Source organism: Microcebus murinus, chromosome 1 (assembly GCF_040939455.1).
Source record: "Microcebus murinus isolate Inina chromosome 1, M.murinus_Inina_mat1.0, whole genome shotgun sequence".
In the NCBI taxonomy this organism is placed as follows: Eukaryota; Metazoa; Chordata; class Mammalia; order Primates; family Cheirogaleidae; genus Microcebus; species Microcebus murinus.
The window spans coordinates 156705883-156732083 of NC_134104.1; the positions used below are offsets into that span (position 1 = coordinate 156705883).

The 26201-nt window shown below is 45.5% G+C and overlaps 1 protein-coding gene and 1 pseudogene across 8 annotated transcripts in view; both read right to left on the bottom strand.

The window, feature by feature from the left end:
- Window positions 1-7192, bottom strand: part of DCAF1 (DDB1 and CUL4 associated factor 1) — an 87614-nt gene extending 80422 nt beyond the window's left edge. For 3 of the 8 annotated variants that reach the window (XM_076008050.1, XM_076008032.1, XM_076008025.1), the window contains exon 1: window positions 1839-2049. The gene's annotated coding sequence lies outside the window, so the exon portion shown is untranslated. Of the gene's footprint in view, window positions 1-1838; window positions 2050-5325; window positions 5398-7102 lie in introns of those variants that run through there. The other 5 variants (XM_076008042.1, XM_012771422.3, XM_076008045.1 and 2 more) reach the window with 3 other exon arrangements.
- A 12206-nt stretch (window positions 7193-19398) lies between these two features.
- LOC105875099 (large ribosomal subunit protein uL30-like) lies at window positions 19399-20030 on the bottom strand (annotated as a pseudogene).
- Between the last annotated feature and the right edge of the window lie 6171 nt (window positions 20031-26201).

A 26201-nucleotide genomic window follows, 5' to 3' on the forward strand; every position in this document is an offset into this window, starting at 1 on the left:
CAGTGAGCTATGATGATGCCACTGCACTCTACCCCTAGTGACAGAGTGACAACAGTCTCAAAAAAAAAAGCATAAAATTTACTCAATTACTATGACATATGAGACCACATATACTGCAGTAACTTTCTACTACTGCCCGTGACCATATTCTTTACAAAAACAACACAAGAACATGGGTAATAAACCAGTTCTAATCAAACTATCATGTAGTTCGTTATATGAGATTCCTCCTCTATTAAATTTAAAAACTGTACAACACGCAAAAGAGTAAAACACTGTGCTCAGCAACTAACTACCCAAGAAATACTAAACACAAAATGATTTTCCTACCTTCTTTAAATTCTCTATTAAATCTCCTTAACATCCAAAACTGTATCACCACTCAAAAATGAGTGATGAATAACTTCTATATATACAAAGCCCAAATCCTGACAGCATCAAGCAGAACAATACTAAGTCGATTCCTAAAGTCACTTATATAAACCTACAAGGTAGCTGGGCGCGGTGGCTCACGCCTGTAATCCAAGCTCTCTGGGAGGCCGAGGCGGGTGGATAGTTTGAGCTCAGGAGTTCGAAACCAATCTGAGCAAGAGCGAAACCCCGTCTCTACTATAAATATAAAGAAATTAATTGGCCAACTAATATATATAGAAAAAAATTAGCCGGGCATGGTGGTGCATGCCTGTAGTCCCAGCTACTCGGGAGGCTGAGGCAGCAGGATCACTTGAGCCCAGGAGTTTGAGGTTGCTGTGAGCTAGGCTGATGCCAAGGCACTCACTCTAGCCTGGGCAACAAAGTGAGACTCTGTCTCAAAAAAAAAAAAAAAAACCTACAAGGTAAACTCCAGTAAACAGGAATAAGAAAATTCAGGATGACACTGCCATGAACCTCTCACTCTGTATACTAACAATACGTTTAGAACAGGAAGATGCTGCTAATAGAAATTAATAAAACAAGAAAACGAATTAAAAGACTTCACTCAAAAGAATAAGGAAAAACTGAGACCAACATGACCTACACAAGAGTCATTTGTGACTGAAAAAGTACTACAAACACTGCAAAACTATTTCCTAAACAAATGGAAAATCAGAGCGCTACTACTTCAATAAGACGAAGTGAAAAAGAAACTGTCTAGAAAAAGAAGACGGAGTTAAGCAAACGCCTGTGACATCCTAGTTGCAAACTACTATAACCCCCGGAAATAGACTCCCGGGAAATTTGGCGGGCACTCTTAACGTTTGGGCTCCACAGTGTGGGACCGCCACACCTCCCTCTCCACCTCCTTCTTGAGGATGGGAGGAGTGCCTGGAAAGCTCCACCTCCATCGCCCAGTCCAAGAGCAGGGCGGGTGCAGGGAGAGGTGGCACGAGGCCGAGGAAGGGGAGAGCCCGCCCAGGTGACTGGGGCTGGAGGCGGAGACAGTCCGGTAAGGGGGCCGCTGTACGGCAGGGAAGATGGAGCCCCCCAGTCCGTACGGAACGGCGACTGCAAGGACTGGAAGGAAAAAGGTGACAAGGGAAATGAAAGGCGCCCCTCCTCCAGGTAGGGGCGGACACACCCGCCCCCCACTCCGGGCGGAAGAGTTACTCTCGGGAAGCTTCTCTCGGGGACTGGAGGAAGAACGTAGAGGCCCCGCCCCCAGGAAAAGAAGCAGGAGCAGGAAAAGTCCTGTCAGGCCCCGGGCCCAGCCTCCCCGCCGGCCCGCCCCCTCCCCGCCCGCAGTCCAAGCAGGTGCCGCCCCTCCCCCAGCCCGGCGCCCACTCTCCCGCCTGGCCAGCTGCGCGCCCTGTCTCCTGGCTCCCCTGCCGGAGACCCGTCTCCCTCGTTACCCAACTCACCTTCCCAAGCGGCTCCGCCGCTACCCTCCCCCCGACCCCGCCAGCGGCCACAGCTCACACACACCGCCTCAGGTCCCGCACTCACTCTCCCTCACTCACACACACACACAGCGCGACCACGGCTCCAGGGCGGCCCACATATTATGCGTCACTCCCGAGCTACGTGCCCCGCGCGCGCGCGCGCGCGCGCGCACTGGTTTGGCGCGAGGATCGCGAGCAGAGGGCGGGAGGAGAACGCCAGCGCAAGCAGAGGAAAATCCAGAGCCCCGGGGACGCCTGGGAAATGAAGTTCCACGTCTAGGGGCGGGGCCAACAAAATCTTGATTTACGCATGAGCACCTGGCTCCGCGCGTTGACTTCCGGTATTTGTAGTTCTTTGGTTGACCGCAAACTGCTGTGTACTCATTGGCTGCTTCGGAAGGCAGAAGCGAAAAGTGAGGGTCCTGATCCTTCCAAGATAGAACTATAACCGCCTGATACTCTCTTAGCGCCTTATTCTCCCTGTGTGTTAGTAGAGGGACTCTGTTTTATTCTCCCATTGCTTCATCATACGTAGAACATACCAGAATCTAAGAAAACATTTCCCACATACAAAGCACAGTACTCGTTAAACAGAAGGCACTGGTTTCTCTTTGTCTTTCTGTTCAAGACCTAGCCTGTAGGAGTAGATATTTATTGCCAGATATTACGTGTGAGATAGAGAAATGAAAACTGAAAACCCCATTGGTTAGGCAAGACTGACCTCACAATTCCTTCATTTTGCAGAGTGAGTGACATGCCTAACATCACACAATTAATAGCAGAACTAGAAGGCTACTTACCCTGACCCAGGGATCCCTTTTGTGGGGCATGAAAGATAAACGTGACTCCACAGTGGAATAGAATCTCGCTCTGATAAGATCCTACCCACCTTTCAAGGCCTGAAAACAGCTCATTATCTCTCTGGGAATCCTGAGCAAGTGCCTGTGCATTTCCTTGGAGTCCTCACAGCCAAAACTTTGTCATGGAGAACACGAGCCATAGTGAGCCTCCTGCCTTGCTCAGTTTCCACAACTAGTATAAAGCCTGAATGGGATCCTTACTGGATCCCATTTCCCACTTCCCAGAAGAGATCTTCCTTCACCTAAATGTGTTAATTCTAGAATGTGTGGTGGCAATGCCACACACAGACATATCACCTCTCTGCAATCCTTTCTCCTGCCACAACACACAGCTCTCTTCTCTGTGCTTTTGGAACTTTACCTATATTGATGATGGCCACTATCATTTACTTTGTTTTTTGTTTTGTTTTGTTTAGGACAGGGTCTTGCTCTGTCACCCAGGCTGGAGTATAGTGGTGCAATCATAGCTCGCTGTAACCTCAAACTGCTGGACTCAAGCAGTCCTCCTGCCTCAGCCTCCTGAGTAGCCAGGACTATAGGCAGCACATGCCACTGGCTAATTTTTTAATTTTTTTTTTTTAGAGATGGCGTCTCACTATGTTGCCCAGGCTGGTCTTAAACCCCTGGCTTCAAGTGATCCTCCTGCCTCAGGCTCCCAGAGTGCTGGGATTATAGGCATGAGCCACCGTGCCCAGCTACCATTTACTTTGACTTTACAGCAGGCTCAGCTCTCAGCCAAGTATTTTAGCCACACTCTCTTCATTTAACCCTCACTACCACCCACAGAATAGGTATGATTAGCCACCTTTACAGATGAGAAATCTGAAACCAGAGAGGCAGATCAAGAAATAGAGCCCAGGTTCATGGGTCCAGAGGCTGGTCTTTTAACCTGTGTATACCTTTCCTTCCAGCACTCCATCAGGTGACTTTCCTGCCACACCTCCCTGGGTCATAAACCCAAAATGTATGGGGGTGGAGTGTTTGAACCTTAGATATCTTTCTTCCCTCTGTCCATGATTTAGCCAGCCCAGTAGTAACTTTCCCACTAGCTGGGGGCCTGAATGGCAGCCAGCTCACCTGCTCCTGGCACTGCCTCAGCCTGCCACCAGATGGCAATGCTCTCCTTCAGAAACCCAGCCTGGGTCCCTGGGTTGGTGGAATGTGGGGGGGGGGATCGGAGGAGGGGGGACTCAAGGAGGGGGCTTTGGAGAAAGCGGAGCAGGAGACTACAGGGCCTGCCCAGAAGCTGGTCTCTCAAGAATCTCCTTTCTGTAATTTCTGTAGCTTCTACCCCCCCTTCCAACACCACCCCACACAAAACCATACTCTACAGGTACCCCCAGACACCCCCTCAACACCTGCCCCAGGGAAGTGGAAGGGACATCACTCAGGCTTTCCCAGCTGCACACATATTCCAAGTGTGCTTGGTGACACAGTTCACAGGACAGGCATTACCCACATATGCCAGCTACAGAGGCATGCCCAACTATGCATTAGGCACCAGTCCTTACAAGTAACACTTTCGTGTCTAAGCATATGCAAACACAAAGCTACAGATGACCCAGGCCCACACCCAGCTTGGTTCTAGCACATCAGTCCTCAATCATTGGAAAGAGATTTCTTGGCCTCTTTGCTAGAACATCTCTGTACTCTGTCTCACCCTGCTCTGCCTGTTTTCCCCTCCCACATGGTGTGCCTGAGAAAGAAGTAACCCCATCTGAAAGGAGTGCTGGTGATGCTGCCCAGAAGCAAAAAAAGAGCAAGAACAACTAAGCCCTGGCCCCAGGACCAAGGGCTACCAACTTCAGCATATTCTCCTTGCTTCCATCCCCAAGCATGCCCACTCTCTGGGGTAGGAAAATGAACAACACAAAGTTCCCTGGACCTCAAGCTGCTCCTCCCTTCTCCCCCACCCCCTTGCTACCCTTCTACAAGCCTTTCATTCCTAGAACCTCCTAGGCTCATCTAACCCAGATGCTCCCACCAGCCCATCCTCACCCTGGAGCTACCCCACAACTCTTGTGCTTTCTTCTGCAACTCCCCAGGGCTGAGAGGTGAGACCAGCTGGCCCATATCCACTCCTGCTCTTCTGTTGGCTGGACAAGACTGCTACTGCAAGTGTCTAGAAGTGTCACAGGAGCCACCAAGATGCTGAGGGCTACCAGGTTGGGAACCCCAGCCTAGACAAAGAGGAAATTCCAGTGATTCCCTGGGTGCCCTGCTCCTTCCTACAGGCCCCTACAGCCCCCCAAGAAAATGAATAGAGGGGACACTACCCAATTCCCCAAGAGGTGTGCAAAGTGAACACTTTCATTTCAGGAAGGAAGAAACTGAGGCCTCACAAAGACAGCAGCTTAAGCCCCACCTTGTTCAGTGGTCCCCACCTTCTGATCCCACAGGCACAACTTCATAGATGGGTCAGGGGCCCAAATGGGAAATGAAGCAGTGACTCCCATCTCCACCCCAGCTCCTACATACCATGACCCCGGCCAGAGAGAGGAGCCCCATGCTATATTTAAGATACTTATACTAAAAATATATGTACTCATTGTTTATCTGAAATTCAAATTGAACTGATCATCCTATATTTTATCTGGCAACCCTACCTCAGAGCCACTGCTCAGCCACAGACCCCAAGGACTCCCTTCCTGTGGCCCCCAAGGCCTCACTTTAATCATCTGCAAAATGGTAAGAAGCAAATCAGAACAGCTGCCTCCCAATGAGTTTCATTAAAGATTAGACAGGTTCAAACAGTCAAAATTCCCTTATCCAAAAGCTGATGATCTAGGGGATATCAGGTTCAAATTCTTCCCGTCTATCCTTTTTTTTAACTCCATCACTGATGGTTAGGGATGAAAAAAGGCTTTCTTTTACTGTATTGGGGAAAGTTTAGAGAAGGAGGTAGCTCAGTGGCCAAGTCCAGCTTTGGAGGTAAACTGCCCTGGGGTCCAATACTGGTGTTCTCGTTTACCAACTGTGGGACCTTGGACTAGTGACTTCACTTCTCTTAAGCTTCAATTTCAGTGGGAATAATACTACCTCCTTTCCAGCACTGCTATGAGAATTAAATGTGATAATGCATTTGAAGTGCTCGGCTTGGGGCCTGGCACACAGTAAATGCAGTGTAAGTGGTGATGGCCATTGCTACTTTGATTATTCTTGGTCTGTGGCTGTCCCTGTTGGAGTTCTTCAAGACTACCTCAACACTGGTTGATTTATCTCTGCCCCCAGCACTGCTTGCTGGAGAAGCCCAGGCTCCTTACCAAAAATACAGTAGGGCACATTTCTAGAAGCACTGAAAAATAGTGGAATAGCCACTCTTTGGGATCACCTATCCACTCTGTGTCCCAGCAGGAGGATCTGCTCTAGGCTTCCTCAAGCCTAAAAGGGCTCAGCTAATCAAGGGTGAAGGTCAGTCAAGGTTAAGGAGCCCCTTGGATTTGAAGCCAGACTTGTCACCCTCCCCAAACCAGGCCATACACTCTGCCTTCCTTCTGGGATGAACTCTGCATCTGGAACCCTTGCCCAGAGAACACTTACCTACTTCCCTGGGGTCCTCTGATACAATAATGATATCATAATCAAAGTAGAGGCCAGAGGGGGTGCCAGAAATGGTATACCCTGGACCACATTCACCAGGGACATGCCCAGCACAAAGAAAGGGCTAGAGAATGAAGAGGGCCAAACTCTGCCTTCTAGGCACCTCCCAGCCCTGTCTGATCAATCCCTTAGCCTGGCTGCCAGTTATCATCTCTACTGATTTCTGGGGCCCTTCCCTTCCCAGAGGCCATCCACCAGGTAAGGGTTGAGGTTGGGGAACAGACACAAGGAAGGTAGAAAGCAAGCACACCCAGCTTCTTTTGCCTCAGCTTCCTGGGGTTGTAAATCCTTCCTGAGGAAAGAACAGTAGCATCTACATTGGAGAGAAAGCCTAAGCTGGCCTGGCCTCCAAGCTCCCAGAAGCCCCTGGATTTTGTCAATCCCTGTTAGTAGCCAAAAGACCTTTCTGTGGGATTCAAGGATGTCTGGCCTTACCTATTTCAAGGCACTCTGGGGAATCCTGGGGCAGACCCTGATGATGAAGACTCAGGTCAAAGATTCCCACTCCATCAGTTCTTTCATTTTGAAAGGGCTTGGAGAAGAATGGCTTTGTCTAATGGGAGGATGCTGGTCTGACCCCAATTTAGAGGTCAGAGACACACCATCACCACCTACAGTAACCTCCTGGCTCTCCCTTGGGATGGATCTGGCTGCCATGGGAGCAGAGATCTAGGATCTCTGAGAGATGTTGCCAGATATAGCTTGGAGTGTGCAGTTAGGCCTGGGAGCCAAAGTCCCCAAGAAGAGGCATTTCTAGGTGTAAATTGTGTCTTGGGCTCTTACCGTGGGGCAGCTCTTCTTCATCCCTTAGAGTTGGGGATGTCTCTGTATGAAAAGTCACATGATGTTCCTGGGGGCAGCCCTCTCTTCCCAGCTCCTGCTTCACCAGGTCCAGACTTGTCACAAGATAGCCTTTTGTGAAGTCACAAAGCTTACTGCCTCCCCATAGGACCAAGGACCAGGACAACTAGGTATGAGTGGCCATGACTGAGGGGGAAGGAGGACTTGAGAAGCAGCATTTGGACTCTGGAGAGGGTCGTGGAGTCTGTAAAGAAGGGCTCACTGGACCAGCCTCAGGTTGTTGTGGGTGAGGGGCTTATTGGAGACTCAGGATGAAGAGAATTTCTCAGATCTCAGTCATTGCCAAAAGGCAAGAACAGCTGGGGCCTGGGATTGGGGTCCTTAGCCATGGTCCTGTCCCATGGGAACCTAGGGTGGGAGGAGGACCCTTGCCCCAAGTAAGTATATATAAGGGTCTTGATCACTGATGTTTTTGGTGTTCCATGGAAAAGGCAGGTTAAAACTCCTGAGCCAGGGACCAGATCTTCCCCTCAGTGTGATCCATCCATGATCATCCATTTGAATTTTCTACCTGATTCCTAGGCAAGCACATACTACTAAATTATGCTGCATTGTAAAGCAGCCCTGATAGCCTTGAGGTACCCCTACCTGTTGGACTGCTCAGAGGAAGAAGAGTGTCAGGAGAAGAAATAGGAGTGCCCGGTGCCCACTCCTCCACAGTGTAAAGACTTCTGCCTCCCAAGAAGCTAACTAAGGGAGAAAAAAGGAGGAAGGAGAAAGTGTCATTCCATAAAATGTGGAAAGTCAGTCACTGCCTTGGAAGGTCACACTTTGTATGTGAGAGATGGGGAGAGCCACTTGATGAAAGCCTTGTTTTGAAAACAAATAACCTATAATTCCAGCATTTGGGGAGGCTGAGGCAGGAGGATCTCTTGAGACCAGCCTGGTCGACATAGTGAGACCCCATCTCTACAAAACAAACAAATGAACAAAACTGTGTTTTCAGTTAAGATCCTTGAGCTCCTGCTCTGTGCCTTGCTCTGAACCCTGTGTCCTCTGTGCTGAGGAGGATACAGCACACAATGGAGATCACAGGCCCTGCCCTCGAGGACCCACAGTCTGGGGACAGAGTGACTGTGCCCAGCTCCCTTCCTTAAAAGGAAGGCTGCTATTCCAGGAAGTGGTGGGGCAACCTGGAACCCAGGAGCCCTGTATCCCAGACCAGGGCCCTACATTTCACAAAGGTAAGAACAGACTGGAATCTTAAGGACTTTTGGCAGTTAAGTGAAGGCAGCATTCTACTGTCTGCAGGTCTGGGTCTTGGGTTCCTTCGTTCTGTTGAGAATGGCTCACCACCATGCATCTCTTCCCAGGCCAAGGAGACCTTGTGGCCATTTTGTCCCTGTGTTCAAGCTATGCTTCCACAGAGGGATTCTGCTGTCTGTCCTGTGGAACCAGCAGGTATGCTGTGAGACAGGCCTGGCTTGAGGAATTGGAGACTAGAGGGTGACCCTGGGCAAGTTTTCTAATTCATTCCCCATGAGTATGGTTTTATTAGCTCTATTATTTCCAGATTTTATTAGTATTATTATTTTACCACACAATCCTCTTTTTACCTGTGAAATCTTGTATACCGCTTCATTAAGTAGATGTTAGGAGTTGGAGGACATGGTGTGGCAGGGTCCCTGCCAATTCTGAGGAACGCCTAGCATTCCAAGGAACCTAGTTTGAAAACTGTGTGGTTTCAAACCTAGTTTGAAAACCACATGGTTTCCAGACCCTTTCAAATTTGGCCTGCTACAAATCTGTGACTACAAAGCCCAAGGTTTATGAAAGATGGGAACAGGACAAGGAATGCCACATTTAGTGGCCACCTTAGAGTCCTGCCCTGGGTATTTCACCCACTACGACTTCTAATTCCTGATTCCAGTTCAGCGTATTGCCAACCACCAGTGTGTCCTCAGCCCACTTCTCACCTGGCCCTCTGCTCCCAACTTTGCTTCTCTTTTGCAGGCTCTGAAATTAGTATCTAGGGTTCTGGGGCCTGAAGCCCACATGGAGTTCTAAGCTAGGAGTACAACAGTTGCCTCTCTGTACCTGAATCCAGTAGGCAGGAGACAAGAGACTGTCTTTCTCCAGGTGACATTCACCTTTGCCTGACTCTCTCTTGAGATCCCTGGAACCTTTGGAGTTGTCTTTGTCCTTTTTTGAATGCAGGACATATTTTATTTCATGGGACCGCCAACCTCACTTTGGAGCCAGAAGATGCCCAGGGCATCCTACATGGAGCAAAAAACCTTCCCTCCCCATTTTCTTTTCTCCTAAGATACCTATCAGAGGGGAGGCAGGCAAGGTGGGCTTCCCAGCCCACAAGCCAGGCAGGTCTGGATTCTAGAGGCCTTTGTTCCAAAAATTTATGAGAAGCATCATAACCTTGGTTTATTCTAAGAAGAACAAGTCAGGACAGCAGAATTATGGTGTTGTGAACCTTGTCACAGGGAAAGGGAGCTGCTGTACTGTAGCTGTGGGCAAAGGCTTCTCTCCTTTGTGGCAGGGGAGGCAGGGCAAAGAGAAGCAGATATTCCCCAGGGCCACGCATGGTGAACAAACAAGATCAGCACAAGGCCCTGCCGCTATATTAGCTGACAGGCTAATACAAGGTTCTCATCCCTGGCTGCACATTCGAATCACCTGCAGAGCCTTTATAAACTACCAGTGTCACGACCTTGCCCCAGGACAATTAAACTGGAATATCTAGGGGCAGGGCACAGGTATCAATGTTTTCTAAAGCTACCCAGGTGACCAATACTCAACCAAGGCAGAGACCCACTAGTCTAGGAGGAGAGATTGGCATTAAACAGAATGTGGCCATGATGACCTTATCCTTGAGGTAGGGCCTAGAGCCCTAAAATGTTGGGGGCCTACTGAGCTGTATCCTTCTGGTTCTGGAGGGCATGGGGCCTCCTCTTACCCACCCCTACACATACCTTTCACACCTCATACACACGTACCATAGCACCTATTGTAGGGAAAGCAGGACAGGGACCTGCTCAGGGACCCAACCTCAGGGAAGGGAGAGAAGCATGACCCTGCAACTCTCTAGTGGTGTGGCCATGGCAACCTTTGAGTCTCAATTCCTCATCTATAAAATGGAGGTAATAATACCTGCTCTGAGTATGGTTGCAAGGAGCGCAACAGGAAGCACTGGCTCCCAGATAGGACTCCAGAGATGGAGCTGCTAGCAGCAGTAGCAGTGCAACTCTAACTCAGTCTATCAGCTCAGATGGTGCTTTCATGGTCACCCATCCAGCCTCCTTGTTTTGCACAGGAAGACCTCAAAATCCAAAGGAGAAAGGTTTGCCCATCACACAGCTGGCCAGAATCTGAATCTCTCACTGCCCAGGCAGCTTCACAGCACAGCAGCCTTTCCCCAGTGGGCTTTAGTTCTCCTCCTTCAGCAAAACACCTAAAATTACTACTGGAGCTTCTAAAGCAGCAAGGAGGGGTTTAAAAATACTTTCAGAATAATTTATCAGAGATGCCCAATTGAATCTTGAGGCAGAGGGTATGTTCAGCCAGTCTGGCCACTTTGTGCCAGTGGGCTGTTTGTCCTCAGTCCCCTTTGATGTTCCTGATACAGAGAAGGTTCATTACCTCAGTGCCAAGGGCGTGGTCCCCCTGAGGCTGATGATTACATAAGAAGATGCCACTCTGCCTGGAACTGAGGTTAGGAAGGGGGTCGGGTGGGCAGGAGAGAGACATTTCGTTTTCCATATAAACCTTTTTCGTACTCTGACTTTTAAGCCAGAGCATGTACTACTTTGATAAACATAAAATTGTGTTGGAAAGTAAAACTATACATGCCATTATACATTTGTAGATGATGAACTTTGGCTAATGATGATGTATCAATGTGTGTTCATTGATTGTAACAAATGTACCACTCTGGTGTAGGATGTCGTTAATGGGAGAGGCGGGCATGTGTGGTGGAAGGGGGTTTATGGGAACTCTCTGTACTTTCTGCTCAATTTTGCTATGAACCTAAATCTGCTCTAAAAAATAATACAGTTGACCCTTGCACGAGTGTTAGGTGCGCTGAACCTCATGCAATAGAAAATCTACGCATAACTTGTTTCCCAAAACTTAACTACTAATAGCCTACTGCAGGCTGGAAGCCTCACCAATAACATAAACAGTCATATTTTGTATGTTATATGTATTTTACACTGTATTCTTACAATAAAGTAACTAAAGAAAATGTTACTAAGAAAAGCAGGCTGAGCTCGATGGCATGTACCTGTAGTCCCTAAAAAGGCAGCCTTGCTGAAATAATAGGGAAATATCTAATCCACCAAGTCTCCAGGAACAGAGAAAAGCAAGAAAGATGGACAGCCTGACCTCTTGCAGCTGCCTGCTAATTACTCTACAGCCTCTTCTGTTTCAACTGATAACAGTAACTTTTTTTTTCTTTCTCTTTATCCCCATAAAACCAGCAAGCCACTTGTCCTCACTGCTGGCTCCCCCTTCTCTTTGGGATGCCACACTGTCTCCCTGCTCTCTTTCTTCCCCCTCTCTTTCCTCTCTCTCTCCTCTCAGAAGATAAAAATAAACCTTTTTACTTTTTCTTTGAGACAGAGTCTCGCTCTGTTGGTGGGGCTAGAGTGCCGTGGCGTCAGCCTAGCTTACAGCAACCTCCAACTCCTGGAGTCAAGCAATCTTCTGTCTCAGCCTCCCTGGTAGCTGGGACTACAGGCATGTGCCACCATGCCCAGCTAATTTTTTTTCTAGATATTTTTAGTTGGCCAATTAATTTCTTTCTATTTTTTTTCGTAGAGATGAGGTCTCGCTCTTGCTCAGGCTGGTTTCGAACTCCTGACCTTGAGCTATCTACCCACCTCGGCCTCCCAGAGTGCCAGGATTACAGGCATGAACCACTGCACCCAGCCTTTTACTTTTATATTGTAATCCAAGGGTCCTCAAACTTTTAAAACAGGGGGCCAGTTCACTGTCCCTCAGACTATTGGAGGGCCATTGGAGAGTGCGGCACACATTCCACACAGGTGCACTGTGGGCCCGGGACAAGTCGGCTGCTAAGCAGGACAGGCAGTGGCAGCAAAAACACCCAGCGGGCTGGATGAATGTCCTCGGCGGCCACATGTGGCCCGCAGGCTGTATGAGAAATCCTTCTCCACCTGCACCATGAGCACCTACCAGGCTTTCCACCCTAACAGTCCCAGTCACTTGGGAGGCTGAGGCGGGAGGATCACTTGAGCCCAGGAGTTTGAAGCTATAATATGCTATGATCGCACCTGCAAATAGCCACTGCACTTCAGCCTGGGCAATATAGCAAAACGCCATCTCTATGAAAAAGAAAGAAAGAAAATCTTAAGGAAGAGAAATTACATTTACAGTGCTATACTGTGTTTATCAATACCATAAGTTTACCTCAGCTGTTTACAGGATGAATTGTCCATCTGAAATGGCTAGCAACTGCAGGTGCAGGCCTCCATCCAAAATACATGTCAAGCAATTCACCTTTTTCTTGTAATGTTATGATTTTGCTTCTTGGGAGCCTTTCCAGTATTGCTGGCGGTACTTCATATGAGTCCCATGGTGTTATTCAAGGTTTACAGTATTGCACTAAACATGAAAAATATTTGAGAACTGCTGGAGCTCACTTTTGTTGTTGTTGTTGTTTTGTTTTGTTTTCACAGTTAAACCCTTGCAGTTAAACATGGAGCTCACTTTTCACTGTGATATGAAATTTGCTGGACAGATAAACTGTTGTTCACTCAGAGATGATTAGCCTCACACGGGGTTTTAAACTGACACAACACTTGAGCTCACTGCAATAGCAACAGTAGCACAGTATGTACCATAGTTAATTTTATGCAGTTATAATTTAATACTGCATCTTTGTTTATACTTCTTTCTCTCTCTCTTTTTTTTTTTTTTTTTTTTTTGAGACAGAGTCTCACTCTGTAGCCTGGGCTAGAGTGCTGTGGCGTCAGCCTAGCTCACGGCAACCTCAAACTCCTGGGCTCAAGCAATCCTTCTGCCTCAGCCTCCTGAGTAGCTGGGACTACAGGCATGTGCCACAATGCCCGGCTAATTTTTCTATTTTTGGTAGAGATGGGGTCTCGCTTTTGCTCAGGCTGCTCTCGAACTCCTGTGCTCAAATGATCCTCCCACCTTGGCCTCCCAGAGTGCTAGGATTACAGGCGTGAGCCACTGTGCAAGCCTGTTTATACTTCTCTTTGACTGAAAATGGCACCTTATATTGTCTTTAAGTGTTTGTTTTGATAAATTTTAACTATAATAGATTTGCATACATTTTATGGTAGTAAATGGTAAAATAGACTAGCATCTACATATATTTTATGCATTCATGACATACCTTTTTCTTAATTTTTTTGATATTTCTAAGTTGTGAGGTTCTTCTGTGAATTTTTTCAAATGGTTGCAAATCTCCAAAAAACTTTCCAATATAGTTATTGAAAAAAATTTATGCATAACTGGATCTGTGCAGTTTGAACCCATATTGTTCAAGGATCAACTGTATAATTATTAGGTTTATATTTTAAAACTTAATATATGCAGAGAATAGTACCCACTCCATGGGGTTTGCAAGGATTACATGAGCTAAGGGATATAAAGGGCTTAACCTGGCCCAATGGAGTGTTCATTATGAGTTGGGGTTTTTTTTCTTTTGGCTATCTCTATCCTATGGTTCCCTCTCAGCTGCCACTCATGGGTGTGAGATGGTGGGAGCAGGTTCCGCCCCTCCTTTATCTCAGTATGCTCAAGCATTAGAGCTTTGTCAGTAGCTTGGCCACTTGGCTTAACTGGTGATGCTGCAAGCCATACCTCTGGTGACAGTTACTAAATCCCTGTTGGAACCAGAATCCTGTACTCAGCCCAGACTCCTGAGAGGCAGTGAGCATCTGCTTTGTGGCAGGTCCCATGTTCAGCCTTCAGGGTGTTCTCTCAACAGTCCTATGAGGGAGGCATCATGCTCTCTTTTTTGTTTTTTTGAGACAGAGTTTCGCTTTATTGCCCAGGCTAGAGTGAGTGCCGTGGTGTCAGCCTAGCTCACAGCAACCGCAAACTCCTGGGCTCAAGTGATCCTCCTGCCTCAGCCTCCCAAGTAGCTGGGACTACGGACATGCGCCACCATGCCCGGCTAATTTTTTCTATATATATTAGTTGGCCAATTTTCTTTCTATTTATAGTTGAGATGGGGTCTTGCTCTTGCTCAGGCTGGTTTCGAACTCCTGACCTCGAGCAATCCGCCTGCCTCGGCCTCTCAGAGTGCTAGGATTACAGGCGTGAGCCACCGCGCCCAGCCCATGCTCTTTTAACACATGAGTGAGCTGAGGCTCAGATAAGTCAAATAAGTCAGATAAGGCTCCTGAGCTACTATCCAGATGGAGCCCCTGCTCTCCTCCATCAGAAAGGAGGCACAGGGGGTGATGTTCCATCAGCACCCTGGAACTGCTTGGCCTGCAGCACCCCACCACCCCACCCCCTCAGCAGCCTGAAGATGCCACCTTGGAGAATAGCCTCTTCTTCCCAGAGGGCCTGGAGTAGCCTTGTGGCCAGATCTGTTAGGACACTTGCCCTAGGGAGCGATGAGGAAGCATCCCAGCCCCCTCCTTAGGGGCCTAGGTTTGGGGGTGCTGGAGAAGGGGGCCTGATTCCTCCCACAAACTACAACAAGTTTCTTTTTCATTCCCTGATCCTCCATCCAGTCACATTCATTGTTTGGTTTTTCAGTTTTTCTTGCTTGGTTCTCTTTCCATTGTTTATAAAGCTTGTGCTACACAGTCAGGCTAAGGCCTTTACCCATCCTCTCTCCTCCAGCCTCCCACACCCTTTGCAGGCAGCTCATTTCACCCTCTATGAATCCCCTTGCCTCCCTGTTTCCCGAAGCAAGAGGGAGATGAGGAGGAGGAGCTAGCCTGGAGGTCTAGACCTTCTATGTGGCAGCTGGACATAATTTGGGAAGGCTTCCTGAAGGTGGTGAGTATGAGATGCAGGCTGCAAAGGAGGAGAGAGAAATGGCTGGAGGAAACCATGGGAAGAAGCCAAGTGTGATTTCCTTCAGCTTTCTTAGAACTACAGGTACATCTTTCCTCCTGCTCACTCATTTGTTCATTCCTTTTTTTCACTCATTCATAAAGTATCATGGGCTGGGCAGGAAACAGGGACCGACCCCATGTTCACAGGCTTCTACAGAAGACAGCCACACAAACAGTCATACAATGTGATGAAGGCTGCTTAAGAGACTCAGAGCATCCAGAACATCCAGTTTACATATTAGCTCTCTTAAGACCTAAATCCATATTTTTTAAACTCCAGATACGTATACATAGGTGACAAATGATTTTTATAGGAAAAACATATTTACCTTGCTCTTAAACAGTATTGAGTGCCCCAGTATTGTGTTTGTAAGCCTCATATCAAATTGTGAAAACATTTTTCTGGATCCCAGTGATTCTTAACTCCTATAGGTCCTTGCCTTCTCATGTTTCCTCTCCGTATAAAACTACTTATCCATACACATTTTGGGGCCTTCATGGGCCCCTGAAACTCAAGGATCTCAGTCTACATATTTTGGTGATGAAGGACTTAAAATTCCCAAGGACCCCTGAAAGGTTAAACTGGGTAGAGAGTGGAGCAAGGGAAAGGAAAGAGCAGACACTGACACCCCATGGTACGCTGAATCAATATGGAAAGTTGGATGAGCCATCTGCATTTCTAACAAGCTCCTTCAGGTCCACACTTTGAGCAATGAGGCTATAACAGTTATACCCTCTGTAGCTTCACTTCTCTGCTTCTCAGGTAAGTGCTCCTCTCAGGAAAAGGCACCACTAGGTAGACAGGTATTATTCTTTTTTTTTTTTTTTTATTGAGACAGAGTCTCATTCTGTTGCCCTGGCTAGAGTGTCATGGTGTCATCCTAGCTCACATCAACCTCCAACTCCTGGGCTTAAGCAATCCTTCTGCCTCAGTCTCTCAAGTAGCTGGGACTACAGGCATGCACCATCATGCCTGGCTAATTTTTCCTATATATTTTTAGTTGGTCAATTAATTTCTTTCTACTTTTAGAAGTAGAAAATATTTTTGCTCAGGCTGGTTTCAAACTCCTGACCTTGAGCAATCCACCTGCCTAGGCCTCCCACAGTGCTAGGATTACAGGCATGAGCCACTGCACCCAGCCAACAGGTATTACTTTTGACCCCTCCCTTCCCTTATCCCCCACTTTCACTTACAAAGACCTGACAATGCCACTTACTAAATGGCTCTGACTCCATTTGTCCATTTGTGCCTACCACTTTCAGTGTAGGCCACCACCATCTCCTAGCTGGACCACTGTGGAGTTTCCCCACCACCGGGCCTCTACTCTGGGTGCCTTTATGGTCCATTTAAATTCAAGCTGTCTTACACTTTCAATGTAAGTGAAATTTCTCTGCATCTTTCAGACTTGACTCCAAATTCCTGGGATAGGAATCCAATTGACCACCTGTAATAAGGTAGTCTCTGTGGGCCAATTAGCTACTGGCAGGGGACTAAGATACATAACACAAACATGGTCTGCAGGCCTCATTTCTGAGTAGGCTTACAAGTTCCTGTGTGCCCCTGGCCCTGAACGTATCTCCAGCCTCATTTCTTTGCATTTTACTCCTGCAGTTCCATTTCATGGCCTTTGCCTATGTTCTCCCTACTCAGAATCCTCTTCTCCATCTTTCACCCAAACCCAAGTTCTGTCCCTGGCCTGGCCTGCCTACTCCCTTCTATCCTTTTACCCTAGGGTAGGTTGGGAGCCTGCCTGGCCACTCCTGCCACACTCAGGGCCATTGTGATGACATCCAAAATTCTCCAAGCTCCTTTAAGCAAAACAAGGAACTGATTATAAGGAGAGATAGAGGTATTTTTAAGACTCTACAGAGAGGAACCCTAGTCTTTTCCTCCCTCTCTTCGCTGGGACTCTCACGCCAGTGCCCTCTGTCTGGTTGTTTCATAGCTCTCTGCATCTTTCAGACTTGATTCCAAATTCCTGGGATAGGAATCCAATTGACTACATGTAATAAGGTAGTCTCCATGGGCCAATTAGCTACTGGCAGGGGACTAAGATACATAACACAAACATAGTCTTCAGGCCTCATTCCTAAGTAGGTGGGCAGTTTTATAAGGGGGAGGATGGGCTAAAAAGACCCCAAAGGTGTTACCTGCAGATCCTTCAGGAAGTATTTACCCTGTGCGCCCCTCTTGTAGTGGTATAACTACTACGAGTCTATTACCTGCTGCTCTTCTGCCTCCTCTAATGGACATAAGCTCTTCAGAGAGAGGCCAAGTTGTGTAACTCTGTCTCTAGGACCAAAACAGAATTTGCCCAATAAGTATTCATGGGATAAAGTACCAAGAAAGCCCAGAAAAAGGATTGGCCTTCAGGTTCATGGAGGCATCACTGGGAAGAAGTGACATTTGGACTGGGGCATTATAGGGGAGTAGATTTACTAGCTAGGAGTAGAGGTTTAGAAAGAGGGAAAAATGAGCCTCTGGCTTGAATTGGTCCAATCACACATTACTGAGCATCCAATGATTAAGACATTGTGTGACTGCTATGGGAGTAAAATAAGGCCTGGAAATGGGTGAGGAGAGATCAAAATGGGGATTAGAATCCTAAGAGTGTCTGAGCCAAATATTTCCTCTGAACCCCTGCTGATAATTCTGTTCTCATAGGAGTTAAGGCTGTATTATACTTATGTTTGTGTGCCTTCCTCCCCAGGAGCCTCAGGGACTGTATGGTTTTTGTCTTTGTATAACAAATCCCCAGAATCTATTGAATGAAACTGAATACCCTTATGGCAAATGGATGGGCAGTAGCAATCCTAATATCCTCTTCAATATATGCTCATAGAACTCAATACTGAATTCTGGTCCAGACTTTGTGGATACTGAGATAGACCTCACTTGTTCCATCTGGAGCAACCAGACATAATTCCAGTAAAAATGTGATGCTATAACCAAGATAATTGCAAAAGTGCAACTGAGTGTGGGAAATCCCAGACAACCCTATGTAGGGTGAGTAAGACCTTGTTCTCTCTAGAAGGAGATGATGAAATTGACTTAAAACAGTAAAGAAAGTTTGGCTAAATTTTCTCTGAACGAAATATAAACCTATACATATAGTTAGCACTTTTATATTATTTCATTTTTAGGCAAGCACAAAAATGAGGTTTATTGAGAAGAGAAAGATAGGATGATAGGGAAAGAGTAAGATTTAAGTTTATAGAGCATGGTACATAGGCCACAGATGACAAATGGACCCATTGCTGCAGCAAAGGGAGAGCCAAAGGAAGGGCAAAGAGAGCTAGCTATTTAGCACTTTTAGAAATGTTTATAGCCATTTTCCCATTCTTTGTCACCACTGCAAGCATGTCATTCCCATTTTACAGATGAAGAACCTAACTCAGGGAGGTTATGTGATTTGCTCAAGGTCACACATCGTGTTACGTTACAGGAGCTGGTCCCTCCCTACCATCCCTGAGAAAGAATCTTTCATTGTTTGGAGGGACTTATGGCCCTTCCTAAACATTCTAACTTCTCTCCAGGCCTCTGAGCCCTGCAAGTGGGAACCATTCCTGCTCACCTCCTCAGAAAAATAGGAATTGTGTACCTACTATGTAGAAGGCATCATCCCTCCTCCCTTAGTAAAACCTGCTCTTGGAAAAGCACTAGCATAACAGTCATTTACCCCTGAAGTAAGTAAATATGTCTACTTTCTCATTGTATAACATATAGTATATTTGAATTCTCAGATCTGGGTTCAAATTCTGGCTCCACCACTTATTGGCTATGAGATATATAATTCAACCTTCTGGATATATATCCAGAAGTGGAATTATGGTAATGGTGTATTTAATTTTTTGAAGAACTGCCATATTGTTTTCCATACTTGAGCACTATTTTACATCCCTATCAGCAATACACAAGGATTCCAATTTCTCCACATTTTCACTAATAATCATTTTCTGTTTGTTAAAATTACTTTATAATAGTCATCCTAATGGATGTGAAGTGGTCTGTCACTGTAGTTTTTATTTGCATTTAATGATCAGTGATGTTGGACATCTTTTCATGTGTTTATTAGCCATTTTATGTAATTTGAAAATATTTTCTTCCATTCCATAGGTTGCTTTTTTTTTTTAAAGCAGTCACTGTTTATTAGCTGTTTATTAGACCAGATTATAAAAGTAGTCACGGTAGATACCTTAGTTCATTCTTCTAATAAGCCTGTTGATCTGGTCTTCCCTGTTGCCAGCATTTCCACCTTCTACGAAATGGGTTGTCTTTTTCATCATTTCACCCCATGGAGATGATAATTTGAAGGGCCACAGGAAGTTATTTGCTTCTTTGAAGCGTTATCCAACAGTATAGAGCTCATGAATCAGATCCTCCATGCAAATGGTGCCATTTTTACCAAGAGATGGGGCAATTAAAGGGTTATCTGTCAACATAATTCACTTCTCATTGATTTTGCCATAACCACACTTGTAAATTAGTTCATTTACTGACTTCAGGTTTGGGTATCCCCATGCAATATATGGTTCTATAATCCTCAGCATGTTAATTGAAGCCTTGTTGAGCTTAACAAAGGTTCCATTGAAGATCTGGTGAAAGTGAATAAGCTGCAACACCTTTTGGACCTTTGGGCTCACAATGCTGATACTGATGACAAATGTCAATTTGGGTTCTGCAGATACACAGCAGTTGACAACTTTTCCTGCCATCCTAGCCATTCAAATTCAGTTCTGTACATCTGCCTATATTCCTTGTGATACTGCTTAGCTGTCTCATAGATAAGCTTCCTCCTTGCCTTTCAAAGCATCTTTTGGGCAAACTTCTTTCTCAGATATTTGATCTTCAGCTCTGCAAAATTCCTTCGCTTTTTCTTAAGGGTTTCTGACACAGCAGGAACCTTCTTTTTCTTCTCTTTGACACTCTTTATGGTTCCATCTGGAAAAGAGACATAGGTTGCTTTTTTACTTTGTTAATAGTGTCCTTTGGGGCCCAGCACAGTGGCTCATGTCTGTAAACGCAGCACTTTAGGAGGCTGAGATGCTTGAGGCCAGAAGTTTGAGAACAGCCTGGGCAACATATCAAGATGCCATCTCTACTTATTAAAAAAAAAAACAATAGTGTCCTTTGATGTGCATGGTTTTTAATTTTGATGAAGTCTAACTTCTCTATTTTTTTCTTTTGTGGTTTGTGTTTTTGTTGTCATATCCAAGAAATCACTGCCAAATCAATCTCATGAAGTTTTCTCCTCTATGTTTTCTTCTAAGTTTTATAGTTCTAGCTCTCACATTTAGGAATTTGATGTACTTTGAGTTAATTTTTGCATATATAGTAAGGAAAGGGTCCAGCTGCACACTTTTGCATGTGTATATACACTTTCCTCAGCACCATTGGTTGAAAATACCATCCTTTCCTCATCAAATGGTCTTAGCATCCCTGTTGAAAATCATTTGACCATAGGCCAATGCGGTGGCTCACACACCTGTAATCCTACTTCACTTTGGGAGGCAGCAATGGGAGGATTGCTTGAGGCCAGGAGTTTGAGAACAGCCTGGGCAATATAGTGAAACCCTATCTCTACAAAAAATAGAAAAATTAGCCAGGTGTGGTGGCATGCACCTGTAGTCCCAGCTACTCAGGAGGCTGAGGCAGGAGGATTTCTGGAGCCCAGGAGTTGGAGGTTGCAGTTAACTATGATGAAGCCACCTCCCTCTAGTCTGGGCAACAGAATGAGCCCCTGTGTTTAAAAAAAAAAAAAATGGCCGGGTGGTGGCTCATGCCTGTAATCCTAGCCCTGTAGGAGGTGGGTGGATCATTGGATCATTTGAGCTCAGGAGCTAGAGACCAGCCTGAGCAAGAGCGAGACCCTGTCTCTACTAAAAATAAAAAGAAATTACTTAGGCCGGGCGCGGTGGCTCACGCCTGTAATCCTAGCTCTCTGGGAGGCCGAGGCGGGCGGATTGCTCAAGGTCAGGAGTTCAAAACCAGCCTGAGCAAGAGCGAGACCCCGTCTCTACTATAAATAGAAAGAAATTAATTGGCCAACTGATATGTATATAAAAAATTAGCCGGGCATGGTTGCGCATGCCTGTAGTCCCAGCTACTCGGGAGGCTGAGGCAGAAGGATCGCTCGAGCCCAGGAGTGTGAGGTTGCTGTGAGCTAGGCTGACGCCACGGCACTCACTCTAGCCTGGACAACAAAGCGAGACTCTGTCTCAAAAAAAAAAAAAAAAAAAAAAAAAGAAATTACTTGGACAGCTAAAAATGTATAGAAAAAATTAGACAGGCATAGTGGCACATGCCTGTAGTATCAGGTACTCGGGGGTCTGAGGCAGAAGGATCGCTTGAGCCCAGGAGTTTGAGGTTGCTGTGAGCTAGGCTGATGCCAAGGCACTCACTCTAGCCTGGGCAACAAAGTGAGACTCTGTCTCAGAAAGAAAAAAAAAAAAAAAGAAAATCATTTCACTATATATAGGAGGATTTACTTTTTTTTTTTTTTTTTGAAACAGAGTTTAGCTGGTCAATTAATTTCTTTCCATTTTCGGTAGAGACAGGGTCTTGCTCAGGCTGGTTTCAAACTCCTGACCTCGAGCGATCCACCCGCCTCAGCCTCCCAAAGTGCTAGGATTACAGGTGTGATCCACCACGCCTGGCTACTTTTTTTTTTTTTTTTCTTTTCTTTTTGGTCCACACAGCATGGTAGCGCCTGGCTACTTTTAAGCTCTCTATTTTATTCCATTGGTCTATATATTGGTCCTTGTGCCAGGAGCATACTACTGTTTTGATTACTGTAGCTTTGTAGTAAGTTTTGAAATCAGGAAGTATGAGATCTTCGACTTTGTTCTTTTCAAGATTGTTTTGGCTATTTGGGGGTCCCTTGAAATTCAACATGAATTTTCAGATGGATTTTTCTATTTCTGCAAAAAATGTGGTTGGGATTTGATAGGAATTGCATTGAATCTGTAGGTCACCTTGGGTAGTATTGACATCTTAACAATATTAAGTTTTTGAATCCATGAACACAGGATTTCTTTCAATTCATTTGTGTCTTTAATTTCTTCCAACAATGTTTTTAGTTTTCAGTGTACAAGTCTTTTGTCTCCTTAGTTAAGTTTATTCCCAAGTATTTTGTTATTTTTGATACTAGTGCAAATTGAGTTGCCTTCTTAATTTTCTTTTTGAATTGTTCCTTTTTATGTATAGAAACTCAACTAGTTTTTGTGTGTTGATTTTGTATCCTGCAACTTTGCTGAATTCATTTATTCGTTCTAACATTTTTTGTAGAATCTTTAGGTTTTCTACATATAAGATTATATCATCTGAAAACAGGATAATTTTACTTCTTCCTTTCCAATTTGGATTCCTTATGTTTCCTTTTTCTTGCCTAATTGTTCCGGCTAGGACTTCCAGAATTATGTTGAATAGAAGCAGCAAAAGCAGGCATCCTGGTCTTGTTCTTGATCTTAGAGGAAAAGGTTTCAGGTTTCACCATTAAATGTGATATTAGCTTTGGATTTTTCATATATGGTCGTTATTATGTTCAGGTAGTTTCCTTCGATCCCTAGTTTACTGAGTGCTTTTATCATGAAAGGGCCAATCTGGATGCTTTTTATCTTTTTCTCACCTAATTTCTCTGGATAGAATTTGGTGGTACAGGTTAAATAGCAGCAGTAAAAAGTGAGCATCTTTGTTTTATTCCTGGTCTTAAGGAGAAAGCTTTCAGCATTTCGCCATTGAGTACAATGTTAGTTGTGGGCTTTACATAAATGCTTCTCAGGTTAAAGAAGTTTCCTTCTTTCCTGTTATGCTGAGTGTTTTTCTCATAGAAGCTGATCCTGCCACTAAAACTTTGTGAGGGAATGACCTGAGAATGGCTCCTGACTGAGCTGCTGGGAGTCACTAGGTATGGTACATCCCAATATTCCCAGCCAAACCTTCAAGTTCAGCTGCGACTACCTCTTTCTTGTCTTTCTTACATCTGTGCTTTTTCTCATGCTTGTCTTCTATCCAAGGCCTTCTTATCCTCAAATGCCCTTCTTTAGCAAATCTTCTTCCTTTGCACTACACCTCCACCTTGTGCAAGAAAGCTCTTCCCTCCCCGTCCATTTTCCATGGCCTGCGATATGTACCATTTATCGTTGGATAAATGACCTCACTCTGCAGGTATCATAATCTAAATAGGATCTTCTAAGCATGCCAAAAACTCCAAGGATCCCTCACCCCTCCCCTTTCATTGGGTTTCAATGATGGGCCTAATACATACTCATCATTATTAAATATATTTATTGAACTCTTCTGTATGTGTTCTGATGTTGGGGATCCTGGCTATTAAGATAGACAAAGTCATTATTTCCATGGACCTCACAATCTCAGGAGGGGAGAGAGATGACAAACAGATAAAGACAAATATCAGATAGCATTAAATACTCTGCAGATAGAAAAATAGGGTGGTGTGATAGTGACAGGGCAGCTACTTAAATTGGGCAGGTGGTCAGGGAGAGCCTGTCAGAGCAAGCCGATGAGACCAAATGGAACTATTTTCTGCAGGATTTTTTAAGCCACTGTTTCTATGCCATCTGACTATTGACTTGGTGAATGCACATGGTCATTTATCAATCACAGTCATCTGTGCTGCTTCCCTAGGACATTTATCAACAGCATCTTTCATACCCTTCCAAAGGCCAGCCATGACAGTGATCCCCTAAATCTGGGGAGCAGAACAAAAACCACTTCTTTGCCTTCCAGAACAGCTATCACGATATCCTACACTGCCCCAAGCTCTGGTCCTTCTGCCTAGAATTCTTCTTCCCTAAGCCATTACATGGTTCTCTCTAGCATTCTTGGCATTCAGGTTTTGGCTCATAGGTCACCTCATCAGGGTGATCTTACCCAGTGCTTCCTTCTCCCAACAGCCTCTCTCCCATACAGGCCTCTGTTATATGTTCTTCTTATCATCTATTAGATTTTGAAATTATTTTGTACTATCTGTCTCTCCTGTTTAGAAGATAAGATACTTGAGGGCAGAGACCTGTTCTGTCCTGTTCAGTGCTGTGTTCCCCAAGGCAGATCAGTATCTGAAATACAACTGGGGAACAACAAACATCTGCTAAATGAATATCTATATGGGACAGGTTTTTATTAGACACACATTACAGACCTGACTCCTCTGTGCTCAACTTTGAGCATAGTTATTCATTCATATTAGTGTATAGCTATAAGCATGGGCTCTGGACCTAGATGGTCCTAGATAGTCTGCACTCAAACCCCATCCCTCTCCTTATCATCCAGCTTCATTTTTCCACCTTTGAAGTGGGATGGTATATATACCTCACATCAGTGTGAGAATTAAATGAGCTAATACCTGTCAAATGCTTATAGTCATGCTTGGCATGTCTTTTTCTTTTTCTTTTGAGACAGAGTCTCACTCTGTTGCCGGGGCTAGAGTGCCATGGTATCAGCCTAGCTCACAGCAACCTCAAACTCCTGGGCTTAAGCAATCCTGACCTCAGCCTCCCAAGTAGCTGGGACTACAGGCATGCGCCACTATGCCTGGCTAATTTTTTTTTCTCTATATATTAGTTGGCCAATTAATTTTCTTTCTATTTATACTAGAGACGGGGTCTTGCTCTTGCTCAGGCTGGTTTCGAACTCCTGACCTGGAGCAATCCTCCCGCCTCGGCTTCCCAGAGTGCTAGGATGACAGGCGTGAGCCACCTCGCCCGGCCTATATATATATTTTAGTTGGCCAATTACTTTCTTTCTATTTTTAGTAGAAACGGGGTCTTACTCTTTCTCAGGCTGGTTTCGAACTCCTGACCTTGAGCGATCCGCCCACCTTTGCCTCCCAGAGTGCTAGGATTATAGGCATGAGCCACCACGCCCGGCAGACATGTCTTATTACTATTTCCTAGCCTTTGGTACAGTGCTTGGCACAAGGTCTGTATTCAGTAAACAGTTGCTGAAGAGGGAATTTTATGGTGCAGCAATTATGTCAGGCTTTCATTAGATACTGGAGTGAATTAAAAAAAGAAAGTCTCCCAGGAGATTATAATCTGGGTGATAAGTGGTATATAAATAGAAAGTTAAAAAAAATCCCAAGGATGGGATGACTGTTGAAGAAAGCAATACAACTCTCTGTCACCTTGGAACCTGGTTCAGTGTGATCATGGCTTTGGCATTCTGAAGTGCGAGTGTGCCAGAAGAGTGGCTGGTGGAGGCATGGGGCAGGACTGAGCTAACTCTCATGGACTAAAAGGAGATGCAACAGGAAAAAGAGGAGGGTGTTTTTCCAGGTGTGAGATCACAGTGATGAAGGCCTGGTTCTAGTTTCTGATTAATTAATAAGTTGCTGCTTAGTCTTGCCTAATCCTACTAGGAGAATCTCAGATCTTTTAACCTCACTTGAAGATGTAGCCATTGGTAGGCAGGTATATGTATAAAGCACTCTAGGATTTATCCCCTAATAGAATCTATTTTTATATAGGTTAATTCTGGGGCACTATGAACTCCAAAGGTGGTTGTGAGGGCATAACATCATCCAAGTAGTCAGGGAAGCTCTGGGAGGGCAAGGAAGCAGTGATGTTATAGAAGGCCAGTGGCATCCTGGGAAGAGGGAATGGAAGGGGCTTCTATCACCAGGGGAGCCAGCTCTGGCCCTTGTTGCTTCAGTGACAGGGGTGAAAGGTAAGTGTAATTTTCTTTGATGGTTGTGCCTTGAATCTTTCTTCAGGGTGAGGGAGAGATAAACAAAGGGATTCCTTTCTCAAGTTTCTGGTTAGCCTCACTGGTCTCTTTCTCTTCTCTTTGGGCATCTTTGGGGCTCTCATCCAAACCTATTTCAACCCTTGAGGCCAAATCTGCTTTATGTGTCACTCAGGGAATCCCATCTAAGAGTCCAAATGGGGAAAATGCAAGGTCTGGAGCAGAGAGGGGTCAGAATGCTGATCTGACCTCTGGCTGCTTGAGAGAAGTGAACCAGCTTTTGAGGCATCTTTTG